This window comes from Nomascus leucogenys, chromosome 14 (assembly GCF_006542625.1).
Source record: "Nomascus leucogenys isolate Asia chromosome 14, Asia_NLE_v1, whole genome shotgun sequence".
In the NCBI taxonomy this organism is placed as follows: Eukaryota; Metazoa; Chordata; class Mammalia; order Primates; family Hylobatidae; genus Nomascus; species Nomascus leucogenys.
The window spans coordinates 73,064,253-73,080,681 of NC_044394.1; the positions used below are offsets into that span (position 1 = coordinate 73,064,253).

Here is a 16,429-nt window from a genome sequence, read left to right on the forward strand (position 1 = left end):
CAGGTAATTTTTTTCCCCGTTCTTCTCTTCGGGAAGACAGAGGGGCTTCTTCTTCTACCCTCTTTCCAAAACAAATAAACAAAGTGGCTAGGGAGGGAGGATAAGACTTTCTTCTTATAGTTTAATTTAAATGCTATTAAAACAAGAAAATGGCCTATAACAGCATAGACTGCTGAAGGCACTCCCTGTTTCTTTTCTGAACCCTCCCTCGGCGAACCTGAGGGAGAGGCCCTCTGTCTTTCTGATCAGTTTACCTGACACTGTTGTCTATAATTGGAGCTAAATTCATAAGCGGACCCCTCCTGTTTTTACAAGCCCATTTTCTGTCAGGTTTTAGCAGCTTCCCCCTTTTCCCCAGGCACCTCTATTCCCGAGTTCCGCAGTGCCTAGGGAGCTCCCCTGTAAGTTTTCTTTGAGCAGAGCCTGGGACGCAGGCAGCCACACGGCTTTTCGCGGGAGCGAGGCCGAGCGCACCCTTACCAATAACCGGAGACGCTCAGAAAAACTTTCCTGCGCGGCCTCCGCCGCCCAGCCTGCCACGGCTCTCTCACCTCGTCGTTGGCTGGTCTTGCCTTGCAGAGAGTCTTAACATTGTCTTTGCTACAGCTTTATTCTGAAGGAATGTTGAATGCGAATCATTCTAACATGCGCAGGTCAGCGATGGGCTGAACGTTCCTTAAAATCGCTATTTTTGTTGCATCAGGGACGAAATTCTCTAAAGCAAAAACATTTTTTTAAAAAAATTCAAAGATGCAGAAGAAATATTAAATGCCCCATATATATTAAAGTGAAAACAATACTGTACCAATGAGGAAGAGAGTTTTGTAAAAGCAAGCAGGCTGGCTGTCATTAAAAGTTATCTTAAATAACTTGTCGCAGCCCACTCCCACCGTCCTGAAAATAGTTCATTCAAGTGGTAAAATAAGACAAGGCAGACGACGATGTCTCTAACTTCCCTGATGTGAGATCTAAAGCCCCATTTCTTCCTCTTAGTTTTAGAATTGAGGAAAGGGGAATAAATGCATTTGGAAAGGATCTGTTTTCTTCCCAGTTTTCCTGCCTGGGTTGAAAATAAGGTTTCGGGGAATGGAAGCAGCTTTGAGGAACATAAAGAGGTATTGGGGTTCATCAATTCATCTTTGTTTCAAGATGGTCTATCCCCCTCACCCTCCACAATGCAAGTTAATTAGGAGATAATTTAGCTACCTTGTGCATTAGTTTTAAGATAAGTATCTTTTTAAGCTTTGTCACTTTAATTGCTCCACTGATTGATAAGAAGCAATTATTTCTAATTGACACTTTTTTGATGTCTATTGGAAGCATTTATTTGGAACTTTTGGGGGGTGGAAGGAAAGTTAATTAATTTTATCAGTCTACCCCCAAAAGGACTCTGCCTAATTTTGTTGAAGAAGACAAAGGAAGTGAAGGAAACCAAATAAAAAATCGATCTCATGGAATTTTAATTATTAAGGGACACTTTGGTTTAAATTAGAGGGCATCTACTAATATAATATGTCAAAACGTTCTATTTATGGCCTCAAATCTCTAATTTATTGAGATGCATTTTATAGGTATTCATTTTCCTATGGATACACTCAAAGGCCCTTTATATGCTGCCTTCATTTTGGAGCAGGTTCCTCTGCTGTGTAAATAATTTTTGTGAAAAGTAAAATCTGTCAAACTTGGTATGCCCAGAAAAAATGAAATCATTTTTGTAAGAGCCAATTGTAAGAAAGATTTATTAATAGTCATCCTTGTTCTGTAATTATTGATGGAGTTGGGTATAAAGGTGAAACTTTACTTACAGTGACATGCCTTTTTCGTACCTAAACCTTGGAGTAAACAGTTTAATCATTCACATCCTCCAGAACATTTTGCTGTGAGACAGAAAGGAGTAAAAGAATAAAGAGAAAAAGAAAGACACTGAAAGGAGGCAATGGGAGTGGAAAGGAAAGAAAAGGAGAAGGTAGCTGGAGAGAATAAAATGAAAGCATTTATTTCAGAAATGAAGATAGCCAGGTGCACGGAACCTTTGCCATTCAATATAAGAAAATTGAAATCCTGCTTTCAAAACACATTTTTGTTAACACCAAATCTCTACCACAGTCTCCAAGCAACCCCTAACCACCATGGGATATCCCCACTTTTCTACACCTTAAAAAAGAAAAGAGGCATAATTTTAGGAAGCTGGCTGATCCGGATCTTGGATATCTGGCTGTCAAAGTCTTTATTTGGGGTCCATGAAAAGGAAGTAAGAAAACGCACATTGTGCTCTGGGATTTATAAAGAGATTCGAGTGTTGTTTATGTTTATTTTATTATTAAAGCCCCTGTGATCTTCATCTCTATTTTGTATGCACAATCTTTTCATAGATCGACTTGTGACTTATTGATATAGGAAAGCATTCCCACATTAACTCAAAATAGAGACACACACACGTACACACACACACGTCTGGAATGAGAGAAACACAATCACACAGGACGTGTTCCTGTCAGGTTAATTTCAGCCAGTGCCTTTTTCAATCATTTATTGTAAAATCTTACCTGCTTTTATTGATGTTTCTCCCAGATTATGTGGAGCTGCAAGAATGAGGAAATATTTTAAATGAAAAATAAATTTAAGACGTACAAACATCAGATAATATCACATACCAACCTCACTATTAGTGAAATTGAAAGAATATATAAATAATGCAAAAAAAATCAGCAAGGGAGAGTTTAGTAATGGAAAATTCCCCTGCAATTAAATGAAACAGTAATTTAGTGAAGATATGCCTGAATGAATTAGCATTTATTAATTGGCTCTCATAAAAACAATTTGTGTGTGTGACTTGGGGAGGGGGATGTTTAAAGTAGATATTGTCCATAGATAAAGTTCCTCAAATATTCATATCAAATTATGTCGTTATCACATTCTATTTTGTGAGAAATTCCAAGCCTCTCACTGGCAAGTTACACCTGTACACAGAGAGCTTGAATGCAAGGGAAAGGAGTCCCATCTAGATCAGAAAGAATAAAGCTGGTTCCCACTTCTCTTGGTACATTTTCAAATGTGAAACGAATGAAGGACACACTGGCAGAGTCTTCTATGCTTAGGAACATCCAAACCGGGCCCCAAGAAGACTCTCTAAGGACCCAGCTCTTCTGGGGCACAACTACCTAAGCCAGAGCTAAGCCAGGGCTGCTTTTTGGTTCTGGTCCCCCAGCCTGCTCCAGCATCCTCTCCAGCTCAGGCAGGAACTGCAGTTTGTAATCTCAGTGAGGAGCTTGCTAGGGTTGACTGGTGCATGGATGTGTTTACTTTCTCTCGCCACAGTTGGTCTGTCTTCAGTTCTAAGCATTTTAAAGCTGCTCTATTTATCAGTCCAAGAAGTGCTGAGTTCTCCGTTGAGCTGAGAAGCTTTGAGCTCTATGGTTCTGAGTACGCGAGAAGCCAAAAGATAAAAGAAACTGTTTCATTTAAGAAAAAAAAATGTTTTAAAAAGTGGGGGCAGGGTAATGAACGAGCCCACCTTCAAGACTGCAGATTAGTTTTGCTTTTGTTTTAGTTGAAAACTTGGTGCACTGGCCCCTATCAGGTCCTCATTCTCTTCAGAGATAGAACTTAGTATTGAAAACACCCTCTAAGAGAGGAGAATGTGCCCTCATGTTATCTTCTCTTAGAGGGTGTAGAGTTCTTTGCGGGAGGGATTCTTCCTGAATGCAGATTGGGACACTTTCGCCCAGGTTCTTCTGGGGAGGGAGCTAACACATTCTGCCTAGGAAATGCAGGCAATGACTACTTTCAGCAGGAGTTCTAGACGTTCCTTTTGTGGGGAAGGAGTACAGAGCATGACAATCCAGGAGTCTCTTGGCTCCTGAAAACTCCACTCTCCCACACCAATCCCAGTTCATCCAGTCAGTGGTCAGTGATCCTGGGATGGATGGATTCTCTGCAGCGAGGTGGAGTAGGAAGAAGCATCCACTCCTCTTTGTTTATCTACAGTAATGACACTTTTAAATAGATATTGAGGATTCATAATTATTTCCTTAGGTCCAGAGTTAGGGCTGACAAGACTGTTTGGGTTGCTGAAAGCCCCTCTAGACCCCTCCCTTGGCCAGATAGAAATACGATGAGCAAATTTCTCTTATATAAGCCACTGGCCAGAAAAATCTTCATGGGAAGGCTTCTGTCTTAAACCTGTAACTCATGTCATTGAGTCTGGGCTTTACCTTGGTTGGCTTGGGGGTCCTTCCCCAGGAATGGGTCTGGGTAGAAACCAGCATCTCTTTGTGAGGCATGTCTAAGATCAAGGGGAATAAAGTCCAAGAGTCCCCCAAGGATACTTGGGTTCTGTTTCTGTGTTTCTTCCCGTGGACCCTCCATAGTCCTGAATGCCATATAAGACGCCGGCAATCCCTATGACAGCCCAGCCAGCCTCACAGCTCCTCCTGCTCTGCCCATGTCACATTTACATCCAAAGAAAAAGAACGTCTGCACAAGAGCTGAGCATACCTGGCACTTAGTGAGCTCTCAATGAATGGAAACTGTGATTCTTCTCTCTGAGGACTGCCACAGATGTGGTGTGGTGCTGAGAGCAGATGTATTCATCATCTCATTTAATTCTCACAACTCTGCCAGGCAGGTATCGCTATTGACATTTTTATAGAAGAGAGGGGAAGGAACTGGTGTTCAAAGAGGTTGATATGACTCCAATTCCCTTTTCCACTTCTCCCTACCTCAACCACCCAAAGTCCAGCTCATCAGAACTCGGCTACTAGATGATCGAAACCTGGAATCCTAGTGAAAACTCCCATCAGAACCCTTGATAAGAAGGCTCAAGTGCCCATGCTGGCAGTGACAGGCAAGGCCTTCAGTCTATCAGCTTGCTTTCCTGATCAGTGTTCCCCACTCTCCAGTTTAATTAAAATATGCCCCTTTCTAGTATGGTTCTCAGTCTTCCCATCTGTGAAATGGAGAAGTGGTTCCTGCCTGGATGCCTCCCCTAGAAGTAGCTATGAGAAGGAAGGAGATGATCAGCCAGTTGGAAAGGCAGAGGGAGGGGGGGCCTTACTTTCACATATCCCCCCAAGGCTGCTGTGTCTCCATCTGCACTGGAAAAAAAGCAGCTATCATCAGGCACCACAAGTTGAAGGACCCTGGGGAACTTACTTCCCTAACTTGGCATCTCCCAAGCACACTCAGCCTCCCTGCCTAGGTTCATCTTGGATGTGATGCAAATAGCTTCAGAGTTGCTGGGGAGGCCTCCCCATGCTGTTAGGGGCCAGCACTGGGGGCCCATCCACAGGCAGCATAGCTAGGAGTGGTGGCCACTGGAGGTACCAGTTGTTATGTCCCAAAGCTTAGGTTCATCCCCTCTGCCACTTCCTCAGGATCCCTCTCACTCAGGGGCTTAAAAGCGAGGCATTTCTCTTTTGGAGCCTCTGCAGAGGTTCAGTTTTAGAACGTTAGCTTGAAAGAAAGGGATTTTATTTTAATGTTTTCACTTTTTCATGTAGAAAGTAGCTGCTTAGCTCCCAGGCTCTCAGATGAAAACCTGTCTTTGTTTTAAGCAGCGGGAGAGATTGAGAAAGAAAAAATAATTCATTCCTCCCTGCTTTTAACTTTTTTTCGTCATCTTCAGCCACAATACTCATTGGTTTTGTCTTTTTTATTTGTTTTCTTAAATGGCCTTGGGGTGACCTGGGTAGTTAGTGCTAATTAGTCCACTAGGACATATTGTGACTCTCAGGGCAGCACAGCAGAAGGGTCCAGGAGTTGGTTGGGTGACGCACCTAGGAGAAAAATGGCTTAATCTGCTGTCATCGGTGTGTACTACAGTGTTGGTGCACACCCGGGCCCTCTGTGTGTTGCAGTTTTGATTCTTCGGCATCTCCAGGAGGACAGTAGAACTATTATTCTTGGGATAAACTCAGGGGCCATGAGGTGTCAAGAGAGTGAGAGGCTTTTGAAATCAGCATGAAGCCAGGATGAAAGCCCCTGCCCTGCAGGCAGAAGAAGGCAAAGCCCAGGCTTCCGTCTTGGCCCAGACCTTGCTGTTTTTGTGTGAACTTAGTCAAGTCAGTTGTCTCTCTGGGCTTGTACTTCATCTTTATAAAATATGGGGATGCTGCAGGGCTTCTGGGGAGTCATGTGAGTAAAACCTGTCTCCTCATCTGGCACATAGCTGCCACTCAAGACACTTTCCTGTGCTCCACGTAGTAGTCACCAACGAGCAGAGTCTTCAGAACACATTCCCGAAGTCCCATTGTTGTAGTATTTCCTGTGAAACGGCCACTAGTAACTTGAAACCCAGTACTTCGTTCCATTTAAAATTTAGGACAGACTTTTTAATATTTCATGTGGACAAAATAATAGATGTACCACCTAGGAGTACTGGGATTAAATGAAGGGACGCATGGAAAGTGCTGGCTATGACCTCTGCGGCTGTTATCTGCTGTTACCACAGCCTGAAATGGAAAAGGATGCCTTAGTTCACCTTACCAGAAAACACACTTATAGGGAAAACACTAAGCTTTTGAAAGAATGGCTGTCTGTGGGCTGTGTGTTGAAATGTTGAAATCCAGAACATTCTAAGGGTTTAATAGAATTGGTCTTTGAGCAAAAATGAGCTCAAGTGGGTTTGCAGTTATGCTGCATGTGTGGCTAAGACAGGACTGCAGGAAGACTTGCCTGGAGTACTTGTTTTTAATTGACACTGAATCATATATTTATTTTAAAAAAATTAAATCCACGAATCCTCTGCCTTCTTCTTTCTCCTCTCTCCCTCCCTCCCCACCTGCCTCTGTCTCACAATTTTCTACTTTGGGTAATAATAATCCAGCTTTGGCCTGATAGCAAACCCTGGTTGACATTTAAAAGTCTCTGTGATTAGCTGAGCACCAAATCTCTAACTTAAGCTTTGCTTTGCTCCTTTGCTTCAACACTGAGCAGGGTAGAAGGCACCTCTACAAGGCAGGGAGCTGGAGTCTTGCTCTTCCCTTTCAAGAAGGCAGACCCGCAGAACCAGGAGGAAGAGTGATCAGACAAAACAACTCAGTGGTAGGAAAAGGACTGAACACTAACAACCCGTTCGGCAGGAGCACCAAAGGTCATTTATCTTGAGCAGCCACCCCAGCACAACTATGTTGTGGCTGTTGACAGACAAACCCCATCTGGCTTTCTCGAGTCTGGCCCTCATTGTTTCAGAGCCAGTGTGCTCCATGACGGTCTACACTGGGGCTCCATCTCAGGGCTGCTGGACAGTTTGTGACAAAATGTGGCAGGGCTGTAGGTAAAAGTGCCATGGAGACACTTCTGCCAAAAGAAAATGCTTATTGGACACTTCCAATGTCTAGGCTCCATGCCTTCACAGATATGCACACTTTCCCCTCTCTAGGCCTTACATCTCTTTGGCAGTATGACAAGACCTGGGTCCTTCGAGCCTTGGGGACCATCCTGGGCCCCCCATATTCCCTGGGGACATGGCAGTACCCTATACCAGGAAGGTCCCCATGGCCCATGGCCCACCCCCACTGCTGGCCATGGGGCTGTCTAGACAGGTGCCCCACACTGTGACAGGCCTGCCTGGGCCTCAGGGCTCCCCCTTTTGCAGGTGGCACCTGCTTTCAAGGGTCCTGCTTACAGTGACATAGCTGCTGTCCTGAGACTCTCCTTTCCTCAGGGCCTGGCTGGGGACCATGCCATGCCTGCAAAGCACTTGGTCACGTGCTGCCCACATTCCAGCTGTCCTCACCCATCCCAGCTCCAAAGCCACCTACCCGTGAAGCTGTCCATGATTCCTCTTCCTCTTCCCCACCTCCCCAAGGTCTCCTAGCACTCTGTTTGTATGGCATGCCTTGCAGTCCAATTTTTGGAGAAGGCTTGATCTCTGTGGCTCTCAGCTTCCAGACTTGAGCTACTTGAGTACCTGGGAGAATGTATGCCTTGCACATCTCAGAAGCTTCATAGGCTTTCATTATGCTGGCCTACCTAGATCCAGAGTTGTTCAAGGCTAGAGGGGGCTCACAGATGAGATTCTGTCACCACATTTTGCCAGTGAGGAAACTGAGACCCAGAGAGGTATGGCCCGACCCTGGTCCCACAGCCCTTGTGGCAGAGCAGACACTCCATCTCATCACCAGGACTCTTTCCATGACCCTGTGGTGACTTCCAGGGCATGATAAGTTAGAGTAAGGGCTGACCCAACCCAGAGAGCCTTTGCAGTGGCCTGTGCTGCATAAGCAGGATCCAAGGAAATGAAGGGGCCTCCTTCGCCTGCTGACAGGGACTGGGAAGCCCAGTGACAGCTGCTGAGACATACAGACACACACCCATGCACACTCACATGCATGCACACACATACACAGCATATGTACAACACTCACATCCAAACATATAGACAACCAGGGGGGGATTAGGGTGAAGCAGGAAGGCACTCAGGGTGCAAAATTCAAGGAGGCTCTCCCTCTCGGGCTCATGCAAGGGCAGTGTTGGTCCTGAGAGCAAGTGCCTCCTTAGATCTTATAGCCTGGACACCTGGCTGTCCTCACTCTAGTCCCCAGTATTTATATGACACACACACTCATACCCAATTACACACACAGACCACAGTACTTACAGACATATACATGGACACATGAATACAATATTCCCCATCTCGCACACATAAACATACTAAAAATAAACCTTTAAAATGTACAAGTATGTGCAGAAGACTGTCCTAAGTCTGTGGGTGATTTAAAAAGACCAGAGAAGACCCTGCTCTCAGAGACCCTGAGAAATGCAGCTGGGAAGTTACAGGTGTGATTGATGAGTCCCGGCTGTACCCAACAGTTGCTAGAAAGGAAGTCATAATGGATGCACTGGGGAAAGTAGGGTGTAAGCTATCCAGGAATCTGCTCTGTGCTGTGCATCTATTTAGGCATGAGGTCACTGCCATGTGACCTCCCTGTTCTTCCAACTTGTGGTTTAAGGTCTGAGTAGAGGAATACCAGTGTCCAACCATGAGCCCCTCCTGGCCACTAGCCCCTCACTGAAATTACGGGTCATGGGTAGTCATGGAGCCCTGTAGAGACCTTTTGGTCCAGCATTCTTGTTTTCACATAAAATCCAGGGGCAGCCAGTCATTTGCCTGCATCAGCCCCTAGCACCACTAGGTCTCTGGGGTTCACAGTGGCTCTTCCCAGATGAGGACAGAGCTACCAAGTGGGCAGCAGCAGTAGCGGCAGGACTCATCCACTCCAGAACTGGCCTCGAGGTCCCCCAAGAATGAAGCACTGAAGGCAGGTGGCTGCCAGCTAGCATGGGCAGGCCTCTCTGCTCAGCTCAGGATATTCTCTGTAACATTCTGTCCTCGCTCAGAATTCCTGGACCACTCTGTGCCTGAGACCCCTCAGTCCCAGGCAGTTCAGGCATGCTCTGTCTACTACACTCTAACGGAGAAGTGTGAACACAGACCACAACACCGAGCTTGTTTCTCCACCCACATGAACTGCATTTGTCACTATTATACACAATATGATGCCATCATGCATATTTTGTACATTTGATCAGCCAATATTTATATAACTTTCATAAATCAGTGATTCGCAAACAGTGTTACCCCATAGGGTGGGCAGAGGTGCTCGTCAATATAATAAAACTGAACAACAGTGGTAGGAAAAGCTACACTTGTACTTATCTTCAAGTTTAAGATGTAATTATTTTTTTCTGTTCAATGGCCACTACCTCATATTATTTTTAGGATCTGGGATTGGACTTAGCAACATATTATGATTTTCAAGAAGTTGAGCTCACTGTTTTGTGGCGTTCTTTGCAGAACACCGTGAATTTCCGGGTGCCCCATGTGCTGACAAGTGTCAGGACAGCTGGTGTCCAGCTGACGTGAGGCTGGACTTGTGTGATAGGCACGTTGTGGCCATAGCTCCCCACTCTGTGAAATGATGAGATCGACATGCCTCTATCCATCATGAGGATCCCCAGCATGGAGAATTTACACTGTCACCCTTCAAAGAAAGGAGCCAAGTCCTGGGCACCTCCTCTCACCTTGACTTTCCCAACAAAACACCCTTCTTTCCTGGCTCCAGTATAGCACATGTGTGTCGGTCATTTAGGAGCCCAGGTGCCTTGTGGCAGAGTAAAGACACACACAGAAAAGGTGGTCTTTTCTTACTCAGCATCCCTGGAGCACACCAGGAACATGATGCCCTCCTTGAGATTTCCTTTAAAGACCCTGTCACTCCTGAGGTTTCCATCCCAGCTACCCACAGAAGTCTTGATTTCTTTTGTCTTTCTCTCAGCTTCACAGACTTCTTGGTCCACCATGGGGAGGGCTTCTATTCCCAGCCATCCACTGTCCTGTGGTGAACCTCTCTCCTCTCCTCCTGGCCCATTTCTCTCCCAAGTGTGTGCTCAGTCTGCATCATGTGGCCAGATCATCTCAGGTTTTGATCCAGCTCCCAAAGAAGCACTCAGTGCCCCTTCACTCTCTCACTCTGACTTCCTGGCACTTGGGTTTTGCTGCCTCTGTGTCTGGAGTGCTCCACGAAAACTTCTTACCCCAACCGCTGGCATGCTCAGTTACCTTTAGTTTTTATGATGTGCCCTCACCCAATCACGCATCCCCGGCCACACAAGGCTCAAGATCTAACTCCAAATTATTTCAAAGAGCATTATTACTCAACTATTCAATTTAGTAAGTCAATGTCTACTGAGCCTCTCAGTGTGGCCATCAGGGAGTTAGGCTTTGGGGTTATGGAACTCAGGAGACCATGCCTCTGCCTTCATGCTGACATTCTAGAGAGAGGAAAGCAAACTGAACTTTCACCACAATCACAGAGAGAAAGCAAATGCTTCAGTCTAGATAGACACAAAATGCTGAGCAAGTAGGAGAAGGAGGCATGCTGAGCTGTGACCGGGTCAGGGTGGGATTCCTTAAGGTGGCTCAGAGGAGAAACCATCCCCAGCAGAGATGCAGAGTCCCAGGAGGGTGTGCAGGTTCCAGGCACCAGCAGTCAGCCCTGGGTGAAGGAGACAGCAATGGGAACATGGGCAGGGTTCAGCCCAGCTGCGAGGGTTGACAAGACAGGCTAAGCTATGGTGTTAATTCCAATGTGCCATCAGAACATCTGAGTAAAGTGCACTCGATATATATGTTTTAGGGCATTTTATTCACTTGTACATGAAACTTCCATCCTCCCCTGGCTTGACCTTACGCTTCTGTTGTTGGCAGTTTTCATATCCTTCTTGGCTTTCTTGCCACAGCTGCATACCTACTGACTCTGTTGTCTTCAGGCTTTGAGGTGCTTTTATTAAGTGGAAAAGCCATGGCAATAATCTGTGATAGCTAGGTTATTCGCTTTATCAAAATGTTCTGGTTTCTCTCCTCTCTTGGCTCTGTTTCAGGCAAACTTAGCCTGGTGATTTTCCAAAATAATCAGATTTCTCCTTGCACTTCCTTTTAATCCAATCATTAACAAGCATTTTCAGGCAAACTGCTGATGTACAATCCGAGAAGACTTTCTCCTACCTCCGTGGCCTATTTCCCACTATTTCCGTATGCAAACCCATGTTACAGCCAACTAGTCATTGTTTCCAAAATACACCATGTACGTTCTCACCTCTGTGTCTCTGCCCATTCAGTGCAGCTGCCTGGAACACCCTTCCCACTCCCACTCCCTTAACAAAGACACAGTCAAGCTCCACCTCCTTCCTGAGACCTTTTTAGACACCCTCCACCTTTAGTGACCATCCTGTCTGACTCCCCACTGCACCTGCTCTGCTCCACTCCCTGGGTACTCAGTACCTGTTCCAACAAATGTCACTTAGCTTCTTACAGTGACAACCTGCCTCTGAGCTAGAAAAGAACAAGAACCCTTCCAGATCTCTCTCTATCCCCAGCACCTTACACAAAATCCTACATAAGGAATGAGGACTCTACAAATATCTGGGCTGCTCGTTTTCACCTAATTCTCCAACAACATTTTTTATTGCTTCCTTGGTTGATCCAACTTGCACATTTGAGTTTTGTATATGAAGTTTCTCCAACATGAAATACACCTGATCCTTTCCCATGATGTTGCTGTAATTACTTTTCTATTTTCTTTATAATAATTGGCAATGAGGAAACTGAGAAAACAAGAAATGCAGTCTTTGAAGGAACCTGATGCAGTCATTGAGGCCAGAGCTGCCCCACTGGTATACCTGCCTGGTCCTAGGGGCATCTTGCAGGCACAGAAGCCTATGCTTGAAGGCCAGATAGCCAGGTTGAGCAGCAATGAGCACTGGGAGTAAAAAACACTGGCACGCCTGGGGAGTTCTGAACCAACAAGGGACCTTCCTAGTGGATGCTGGGTGTTGACTTGGCAGGGTGATTGGTCAGATTTAGGGTGAGAGCATCTGTGAGGATAAAAGATTACAAGATTCCTGTAATTCCTGCAGACTGGGAATACAACTCCAAACAGTATCTAGCACATAGTAGACATATACTAGGTGCTTCACAAGTATTTGTTACATGGATCTTTATTTTCTTCTTTTTTCCTCTCCTTCCTTACTTTCTTCCTCCTCCTCTTCTTCCTCTTCTTCTTCTTCTTCTTCTTCTTCTTCTTCTTCTTCTTCTTCTTCTTCTTCCTCCTCCTCCTCCTCCTCCTCCTCTCCTCCTCCTCCTCTCCTCCTCCTCCTCTCCTCCTCCTCCTCTCCTCCTCCTCCTCTCCTCCTCCTCCTCCTCTCCTCCTCCTCCTCTCCTCCTCCTCCTCCTCCTCTCCTCCTCCTCCTCTTCTTCTTCTTCTTCTTCTTTCTTCTTCTTCTTCTTCTTCTTCTTCTTCTTCTTCTTCTTCTTCTTCTTCTTCCTCTTATCCTTCTCCTTCTCCTTCTCTTTCTTCTTCTTCTTCCTTTCTTGGCTTTAGATAAGTGTTTCTCAAGTGTGATCTATATCAGAACCTCCTGGGATTTTTCTTAGCAAATGTGGAGCCCTGGAATCTGTATCCTTCACAAGCTCCCAGGGATTTTTTTATGATCAGCATTTAAGAAACACTGATCTACAGCCCACCCCAGTCTTTCCCATGTGGAGTCCCTCATGCCTGACTGCTGGGGGCACAGCCCTTCTTTTTGCACTGTGCCTCCTCCTCCCAGAGATCTCTCATCTGGCTGTGGGTAGAAGCAGATCAGATTTGAATGCAGTCTCAGGTCTGCCCCTAACTGGCTGTGCACAGGCCATTTGAGCCTCCGAGATGGCATCTTTATCTATAAAATGGGGCAAAGTGCCAGCCCTACGTACCTCATGGGATTGTTGTGAAAACCAATCCTGGATGCAACCAAGTTCAACAACTGGTGTTTATTGAACTAAATTTAAGAATCACTTACTTGACAGTACTTTGGAAGGGCCCTGTGGATGTCAGGTGAGTTTATAACCAACATATAGACTGGATCCAGGGTCAGAAAGTTCTTGAAAGGAGAAGCCTGGAGGTCCTGGCAATTGGAGGGAATCCAGCCTGGCATTTGGAATCTTTGCGTGCTGATACACTGATGTTCTTTCACTGAAAAAAAAAATTGCCACATGATGCAAGGATCACAAATGGAGAACAAGGTGATGAACAAGATGGTAGCAAGGGTAGTAATGTCAAGATAAACAGGTTCACCAAAAGAGGGTAAGATGTTAGAAAGGATTTTACCCTCTACTTGACTGACTGAACCTGCCTTATACTTAAGAGTCATTTGGAGGGAACTGGAGGGGCAGCCAGTTACCCTAGGACGGCGGCCTCCAGGGGCTGCCCAAGCCTGCTGTGTGAAATTCAGGGCTAAAGCCCTAAAACTCTATTGATCTGTGCATGGGTTTGCTAGGGCTGCAGTGACAAAGTACTACAAACTGGAGGGCTTAAATAATAGAAATTTATTGTCTCACAGTTCTGGAAGCCAAAAGTGTCAAATCAAGGGGTCAGAAGAATTGTTTCATTCTGAGGCTGGAGGAGAATCTGTTCTGTGCCTCTCTCATAGCTCCTGGTGGTTTGCTAGAAGTCTTTGGCATTCCTTGGCTTGTGACAGCATAACTCTGATATTCATATGGCTTTCTCACTGTATCTCTGTATCCAAATCTCCCCTTTTCACAAGGACTTGATCATATTGGATTAGGCCCACCCTAATGACCTCGCCTTAACTAGATCATCTGCAAAGACCTTGTTTCCAAGGTACTAGGGTGGTGGGTGGAGACAGCGGAGGGGACTATTCAATTCATAACACCTAAGTATTGTGTGTCCTTAGTCTGTTTCAGTCCCCACCCAGCTCTGACTTGACCCTCAGCTGCTTTGGGTCTGAGCAACACTGCTGCAGAAGCTCTGATTTGGGGCTGACAGAAAGAGAAGGGGAAGGTGACATCCATTCTCCAGAGCCTTTCCTATTGCTCCAACAGAGAAAGGGACTCCCTCTCCCAAGCCAGAATCGCCCAAAGAGAGCCTAAAGTCCAGGTTCAACACTTAGAAAAGGCAAGGCATGGTGGCTCACACCTGTAATCCCAGCACTTTGGGAGGCTGAGGCCAGAAGATTGCTTGAGCCCAGGAGTTCAAGACCAGCCTGAGCATCATAGCAAAATCACCTCTTTACAAAGAATAAAAAACACTTAAGAAAACAAAAAGGACAAGCAAACAAGCTGATACAAGAACCTAAAATTGGCCAGGCACAGTGGCTCATGCCTGTAATTCTAACACTTTGGGCGGCCGAGGCAGGTGGATCACCTGAGGTCGGGAGTTCGAGACTAGCTTGGCCAACATGACGGAACCCTGTCTGTACTAAAAATACAAAAATTAGCTGGGCATGGCGGTGGGCGGCTATAATCCCAGCTGCTTGGGAGGCTGAGGTAGGAGAATTGCTTGAACCTGGGCAGGGCGGAGGTTGCAGGGTTGCAGTGAGCCGAGATTGCACCACTTCACTCCAGCCTGAGCGAAAGAGTGAAAACCTACAATCTTTCAGGGCATGCCTTGCTTCAGGACATGTTCTGCGCAAACCTCACCACTTTCTTCCTCCACTCTACCAACATGGCCCCAGCCAAGAAGCCACTAAGCTCTCAAAGGGCTAAGACACGGATTAGGTCAGAATGCTGAGGTTCTTTCTTGGTTCTGCCATGAGGTGAGTCTGTGACATTAGACAGCTCACCTCTCCTTCCTGGTCAAGGATCCTCTCAGAAGTGTGCCTTGCAACTCTGCCACTCCGTAGACACTGAGCACATCCACCTTCATAGTCTGTAAGCCGTGGCAGCCCACTTTGTCACCATGCAAGTCATGTGGCAGCCCATAGGCCCCACTGTGTGCTACCTTCTTTCATCTTATGGCACCCCCAGTGTCACCCCTGGTGTTTGTCACATGGGAAGTTTACTCAATGTTTCCCTCTAGAGCTCATTCTGTACCAGCTTCTGGGGGTTTCTGGCCTCTGTTCCCTGGCTGAGGGCAGTCCCAGAGTTGTAGACATTAGGACTGGAAGGATCATCTGCTTCTGTCAAGCCAGATGAAGAAACTGAGGCACAGACTGGCATCGTCACAGAGGGGGCAGAACCTAGGCCTCCTAATTCTCAGCACCCCTTGTTTCCTCTCCAGAAACCGCAGCCTGCAGGCAGCGTCTGTTGGCCTCTGTCCCTTCCCCTTTTCTTCTGCAGCAGTGAGGGCAGCCTTTAGAGTAGGTAATCTCCTTCGCCATGGTGCCTGCTGTCGACAGGTGTGGAAACAACAGATGCACGGTTTTGTCACAGATTTTGCTCCTGTGTGTCGCTCAAAAAGGCGGTTCCCCTTCATTTGTTCTTACCTGTTATGGTCCCCAGGATGGCCAGGCCCTCCTTCAGTCCCCCACCCTGAAGACTCTGCAACTCACACACACAGTCACACACACACACACACACATACACACACACACACACAAAACAGTCACTCTCTCTCTCTCTCTCTCTCTAAATGTGCCCTAATTCAGGCTAAAGCCCACCCTTTACAAATGCATCCTCCATAAGCTAGTCAAGCCCCTCAGGTTGTATCTTAGTTAAGATCTCAGAAGCAAAGAATCCAGGCTTCAAAAGAAACTTAGAGGTCATTTAGTTCAACTGTCCTGGTGAGGGAGGCATCTTTATGTGACTTCATTATATTCAATATTCCCTCATTCCTCTGGCCTCTCAGTCTCTGCAGTCACCCCAGCTACAGCTGTTATTTCCTTCCTGTTCCCCCTTCTCCCCCTCCTCGATACCTACCTCTCATGGTTTCCTGCCCTCAGCAGGGGTTCTTCTCACCCCCCCCCCCAACTATTTCCCTCCTTACCCATCTCTGGGTGATTTTTAAATCAGTGCCCACTAAACTCACATTTATAGCATTATAACTTTGAGCTGTAGAACCTACGAGTACTTTATGTCCTTTACTATCCATCCTCATCCCCAACACACACACATACTCACACATGCACACACCCACCCATTCATACA

General features: G+C 46.2%; 1 protein-coding gene and 1 long non-coding RNA gene across 6 annotated transcripts in view; one reads left to right on the plus strand and one right to left on the minus strand.

Annotated features, from left to right (window-relative positions):
- The window catches only part of PAX8 (paired box 8), a 62,728-nt gene that overhangs the window by 2,422 nt on the left and 43,877 nt on the right, over positions 1-16,429 (plus strand). The window lies entirely within an intron of this gene.
- Positions 9,455-16,429, minus strand: part of LOC105737558 — a 31,045-nt gene continuing 24,070 nt past the window's right edge. Inside the window, exons 5-6 of the long non-coding RNA XR_004033317.1 lie at positions 13,345-13,517; positions 9,455-11,003 (exon numbers count right to left, since the gene is read on the minus strand). This is a non-coding gene — a long non-coding RNA (uncharacterized LOC105737558). The remainder of the gene's footprint in view (positions 11,004-13,344; positions 13,518-16,429) is intronic.